We start from the raw sequence: 6,639 nt of genomic DNA on the forward strand, positions 1-6,639 counted from the left end.
ATTAGAGGCACTCACAGCTAAACAGCTTTATACGACGGTGCTAGGATTCGTATATGCTAGGCTATGAGCAGCGGTGGCATCCATATATCCCGAGTTCCTGAAAGAGCAGATGATGTTAAAGGTACTGCTGTTATCTCACTGGGTGCCTTGCAGCCAATTCCAATCTTGGGATAATCCTCTTCAAGTATCTCCAACATACGTATTACACGGCTCCATAGATATGGGCTCCTGGGTGATTCCTGGTGTGAACACTGTGATGGCGTGGCCGCAGAATTCTTACATGTGGCTTCGGCTTGTGGGCATGTTTATAGATTTTGGACCCAGGTGACACAAACTCTGTTGATAATGGTAATGGAAAGGGTGGGGTGCACTCCGCAACTATGCCTACTCTGACTGGTTAAATCGCTTAAGGCATGTGACCACAAATTGGTGGCCATCACTACACCGCTAGCTAAGAGACTGGTAGCAAAAAATTGGGGAAGACAAATGGCTCCTACGGCGGCGCAATGGCTAAATGATAATGTCTACGATAGACCCAAGGATATATGGGGCCCTGTGTCGACATATTTATCAGAACACCTAACGATGATAGAATTGCCATAATATATATAGCTTTTCAAGTGTAGAAATGCGGGGTGGTGGATGGCCTGTTGGTTAGGGGTGAGATATATATGGCGTTGCACTGCATGGGGGTTGTCTTATTTTAGCTGTTTTCATGTCAATGTGCGCAAGTGTGCAATAAACTTAAATAAGTTATTTTTTTTTAAAAAATATTTAAACAGGATATTCTGATTTAAATGCCTCTACTGGGCCTCTCAAACCATGCCATACAAGTCCATCCAGCTAGTTAACCTTGACATTACTATCAAACATTGTGCAAGGCAGAAGAATCTTAAGTATACATAAATTATATGACAAAGACTGTAAAGCTAACCTTAGTCTAAAATGAATCATTTTCTAAATGCTTTCATACCATAAGTTTTAGTTAAGTAAAAGAATAGAATTAACTTCCAAAACTGTTTGTGAGAGAGTGATCCCTCTGCTAGGAATTGTGTCTGCCTCTATGTCAGGCGGGTTTTTTTAGGCTTGTCTAATTTAAGAGCAGTTAGGCAATTTTTGTGGTAAGTGTGGCTCCTGTCCCTGGAAATCCTGGAACAAAGATGAGTGCAGTCATTGAGTTTGTCAAGTACCTCCTTTTTAGGCCGCCCCTGAGTCAGCACATGCCCTATCACTTGCAAGCCATTTTGTTAGCTTATACTGCGCTTAGAACCTGCCCATTGCTTACCATTGGTTAACTTCTTTGTCACGCATTTTTCTCTTCCAGGGGATACTCCTTAATAGTCATAAGCACTGAATAGTCCTGCCCTCGTGCAGGGACCCCGTAGCGTATAGATTTTTAAAAAATGATATATATATATATACCTCATACAAAGCATCCCTTATGGGGAGCTTTTGCGAATCAAGCGTATCTGCAGTGACAGCGAAACCTTAAAAATAGCCCATCAGGAATGCATTAGCCGTTTTAAGGTACGAGGTTATAGCAACAAATGTTTACAAAAAGCCTTAGTCAAATGCAATCAAGTTGACAGAGGGACTCTGATTAATCAAACCCCAAAATGCAGCACCCCAGACGAGGATTCAACAAATAATTTTAGATTCATTTTTTAATACAACCGCTTGGAGGGAGCAGTAAGGAAAATCATCAACAAAAATTGGTACCTTATTAGACAGGACCCTATAATTGGTAACATGATCTCCAAACGCCCAGCTATCACATATAGAAGAGGTGTATCTATGAGGGATATGTTGGTAGACAATTACCCTTGTGGGGTGACAGCCAAGGGATCTTGGCTGTCACAAAGACAGGGATTCTTCAAATGCAAGGTGTGCAAGGCCTGCCAATATGGGGTCTCTACAACTAATTATTCTACACCATTTGGTGGCCCCAACAAGGAAATCACTAAATCTTTGAACTGTAAGACGGATCATGTGATATATGTATTGAAGTGCCCGTGCAAATTAAGGTACATTGGTAGTACCATCCTACCAGGGCATAAAAGAATACTCCAACACATACGTGCCACCAAGAACCATGACCAGGCGTATCCAGTGGCGCGTCACTTCCAGGAGAAACATGAGGGTAACCCAAAAGATCTCAGTTACTTCCTCATTGACTCTGTCCCTAAAAACAAGAGAGGGGGTGACAGAGAAAAAGCGCTCAGGTTATTGGAAATGTACTATATTTTAAATCTAGATAGTAAGCACCCTAACGGACTCAATAGCTCGGAGGAGCTTCACGCCAGTCTATAATGGTTAATCTAATGTGATGGTGCCAATTCTATATCTTTCCTTACTGTAATCCCAATTTAAACCTTGATATTTAGCCATACCAACATTAATTAAGCAGTTGTACCAACCTAAACATCTAGCAGAATTAAACTATTTATACGATGGTTGGCACTTTAGTAACAACAAGGCTACAATTAAATATCCTTGCTTCCTTTTATATATATATATATATTTATATGTCTTTTTATATATATATATATTCTCTCTTTTTTACCAGCACCTTTCACCTTTCTATTTATTATTTTAAATGTAAGCACAATTTGCACATCTATACATCCAGATATGTACAGATAATAAATAAATAAATAAATAAACAAACTAAAAAATATGTTTTGGGCGAGGTTTTCTTGGGGATTTTCACCAACACGTAAACTTTTGTTCTCTTCATAAAACAGAACCTTATTGGATCAATTAATCCTAGTAAGCCAAGTATGAATAGATAATAGAGGGAATTCTGGTTCTAACAATTAACTAATTAGCAAACGATCCAACAACCAATGGGCAAATATTTAAACAGAGTATAGATATCTCAATATATACATCAAATGAATCCACAACAACAAAATAGTGAGTCATACCCAAGCAGGGATTTACCCTACTATTCTCTTTGCGAGACAGATGGGTAGGCTACAGTGGATTTTATTAATACATATAAACGGTGATTTTATAACATTTTGGTATTGATTACTGTTTTTATGGTTATATTTATGGAAATTTTGTAGTATTATTATTAATTTTTCTACACAGATTTATATATTTTTTTTATATATTTATATATGGTTTTATCATATGTATTTATTATACCATATATGTATTTATATATATATATATATTTATATATTGATTTATGAATTTTAATCTGTTTATCTAAACTTGGCCCATTATTCATATTCATAATCATTTATGAAGCAATAATCGATTAAGTAAAAGTTTATGTCAATGTTTATGTTGGAACGAGAACCAGGTATTAGTACAGACACAGTGATTTTAGAAAATTTGCGTGCTGCTAAATTATCTACTAATTATGACATGGACTATTGTATAGTCTTTAATTGTATCTCTTTTGGCATTACAACAATATTGGAAAGTGTTAGAAAAAAGTTACACTTTGTCTCCACTAGAAGATGATCCGTCTTTGTATTCTGTGTCAAACTAAATGTGACATAAAGATTTATAAAAAGAAAGAGAAAAAAACAAGTCGAAAAAAACAAGATGAAAAAAACAAGTTGAAAAAAAGTTGTTGAACAAACAGTGCCCAAACCCTTTAAAAGCATGATACTAGTGGTGGTTCAGCGTCATGTGATCAAGTCCCCATGCAGGGATAAAACGCGTAATGGCTGCCGTGTTGTCGATGTAAACCGAAAGGACAATAAACTAATCGGTATTTGAAGAACTGTGGTCCGTGCTCTTTTTGCCGTGGCTGAAGGGAAAAGCGCGGAGTGAAAGAGTGCTTGGCGATATATATATATATATATATATATATATATATATATCTACTGGCGGTCGCCAGTAGATAGTTATAGTTAGGACCTATTTTCCATAGGAAATCCGCAACATTCTATTCCCAAAAAGTCTGGCGCCGGTTGATGAATCCTCGCGAAATTTTCTAAACTTTTGGCCAGCTCCGCTCCGCTCCTACCCTGAAAGTTTTGTGGTGATTCATCAAGCGGGGTCTGAGAAAAAAGGCGGGTCCCAAAACGCGTTTTCCCCATGCAATTTCCTATAGGATTTGTTGTCGCAGCTACAGCCCGAACCGCTGAACGGAATGACACCAAATTTGGCAAAGAGGTAGTCCTCAGTTCAGACTCGTGCCTTTTGCTTAAATGGTGTAAATCCGTTCAGTAGTTCCTGAGAAAATTAGAGTTAAAGGTACATATATATCTATGGCCGGGGAGGATCCGCGGACCCTACCCGCACCGTGAGTGCACCCTCCCCGAACCAAGCGCGCACCCTCCCGATCTCGCGCTGAATGCTAATTGGCTGTCGAGTGTCTGTCTACATTCGAAACCAGGAACTGTTGGCGGCCATTTTCTGCCTCGGTAGAAGCGGGGCTGAAGAAGCAAGGGGAATAAGTGTGTAAAACATATAAAGGGGGCAGAGTGGAAATACTCTGACCCTCTAGAGGTGCTTAGGGGGTCCCAGACCCCCTGGGGCCCCCTTTTAAAAAAAAAACGCCGAAATGCGCGCACGGTGCGCGCATCCTATCGCGTAGGGTGCACGGATTCTCTTGCGTTGGGTGAATGATTTTTGGTAAACTCCTAGGTATAGTGGTTGTTGTCTAGAATCACACTGTGAGTCTGTGTGCATTTGGGAACCACTGTGAGAGAAGCATTTGGTAACATTGTGTATTTGGTGACAGATAACTCTTTTAAAACCTGTCATGTTGTCTAGTTTTAGTAGCATTAGAAGCCAGTCTTTGGGTATGCATTGATAAAATGATTCATGCTTTGACACTAAAGTGCAGTACTGAGATATGTAGATTGTTTGCAGTCCCCTTACCCCTTCCACAGTAGTGAATGAGTTTTGGTAAGCTGCTAGGAATAGTGTTGCTTCTCTAGAATCATACTGTGAGTCTGTGTGCATTTGGGAACCACTGTGAGAGAAGCATTTGGTAACATTGTGTATTTGCTGACAGATAATTGTTTTAAAACCTATCATGTTGTCAAGTTTTAGTAGAATTAGAAGCCAGTTTGTGCTTATGCTTTGATTAAATGAGTCAGGCTTTGACAAAATAGTGCAGTCCTGAAATATGTAGATTGTGTGCAGTTCCCTTATCAGTTCCACAGTAGTGAATGATTTTTGGTAAACTCCTAGGTATAGTGGTTGTTGTCTAGAATCACACTGTGAGTCTGTGTGCATTTGGGAAACACTGTGAGAGAAGCATTTGGTAACATCGTGTATTTTTTGGCAGATAACTCTTTTAAAACCTGTCATGTTGTCAAGTTTTAGTAGCATTAGAAGCCAGTCTTTGCTTATGCGTTGATTAAATGAGTCATGCTTTGACACTAATGTGCTGTACTTAAATATGTAGATTGTGTGTAGTACCATTACCTCTTCTAGACTAGTGAATGAGTTTTGGTAAACTTCTAGGGATAGTGTTGCTTGTCTAAAATCACACTGTGAGTCTGTGTACGTTTGGGTAAGGATTGTGAGAGAAGCATTTGGTAACAGTGTATTTGCTGACAGATAACTGTTTTAAAATCGGTCAAGTTTTAGTAGCTTTAGAAGCTATTCTTTGCTTCTGCATTGATAAAATGAGTCAGGGTTTGACACTAAAGTGCAGTACCATGTACTATTCTCTTCACTGTGCCAGAACAGAAAATGTAAAAGTTTTACCCAGGCACTAACCTAGCAGTAGTCTGATGATTTAGTCAGTTTCCAAGTACTCATGTTGTGAACCATACATTACCACATAGATTGCTTCAAATGTCTATACAGTATGCATGCAGTCTTCTAACATACTATACACTTGTCTTTCACATTTTCAATTCCCTAGTCAGTATCCATACAGTCCAGCAAACATCCTGTCACTCCCTTTGCACTCCTCTAGTGACCCATTCAGTACCAAGTACTAATCCATTCACTGTGTCAAAAGCCAACCACTTATAAATTCACTCAGGCACTCTCTTTGCTGTACTCTAATCATTCCGTCAGTTCCCAAGTACTCATGCAGTGAGCCAGGCCTTTGCACATAGACTGCTTCAAATGCATATTCACTATGCATGCAGGCCTCTAACCACCTACACAGTAGTCTTTCACACCTTCAATTCCCCAGTCAGTATTCATACACTTCTAGCAAACACCCTGTCACTCACCCAGCGCGTCTCCTTATAGTACTGTAATCATTTAGTCAGTTAGCATGTAGTCTTTTAGTGAGGTAGGCTTTAGGACATGAACTGCTTCAAAGTAGTATGCACTATGCATGTAGTGTTTTAACGATCGTCACACTTGTGGTTCAGGGCTATAGTTTCTTAGTCAGTTTTTATATAAAATGTGTTTGTACAGTAATGGAATAGTATACATTTGAAAGGTATTAATATACATTTATTTATGATTTTTTTTACAGATACAGAACAGGAGTGTTTCTCATCTGTTTGCACTCTTCTCGTGCAAGATTGTTTGGATGAGGGGTCCTTCGGTGTTTCATCATACTTGCTGTGCCGTACGAGTATTTCTTGTTAGGATCCCCTTGCAACAGAACTCTTTTGCAAATCTTGCACGTGACCAAGGTGGCATTGGTCTTATTCTGCCCCTCGGGAAAAGTAAAAAAATTCCACACCACTGAAGAAA

This window comes from Triturus cristatus, chromosome 10 (assembly GCF_964204655.1).
Source record: "Triturus cristatus chromosome 10, aTriCri1.1, whole genome shotgun sequence".
NCBI lineage: Eukaryota > Metazoa > Chordata > Amphibia > Caudata > Salamandridae > Triturus > Triturus cristatus.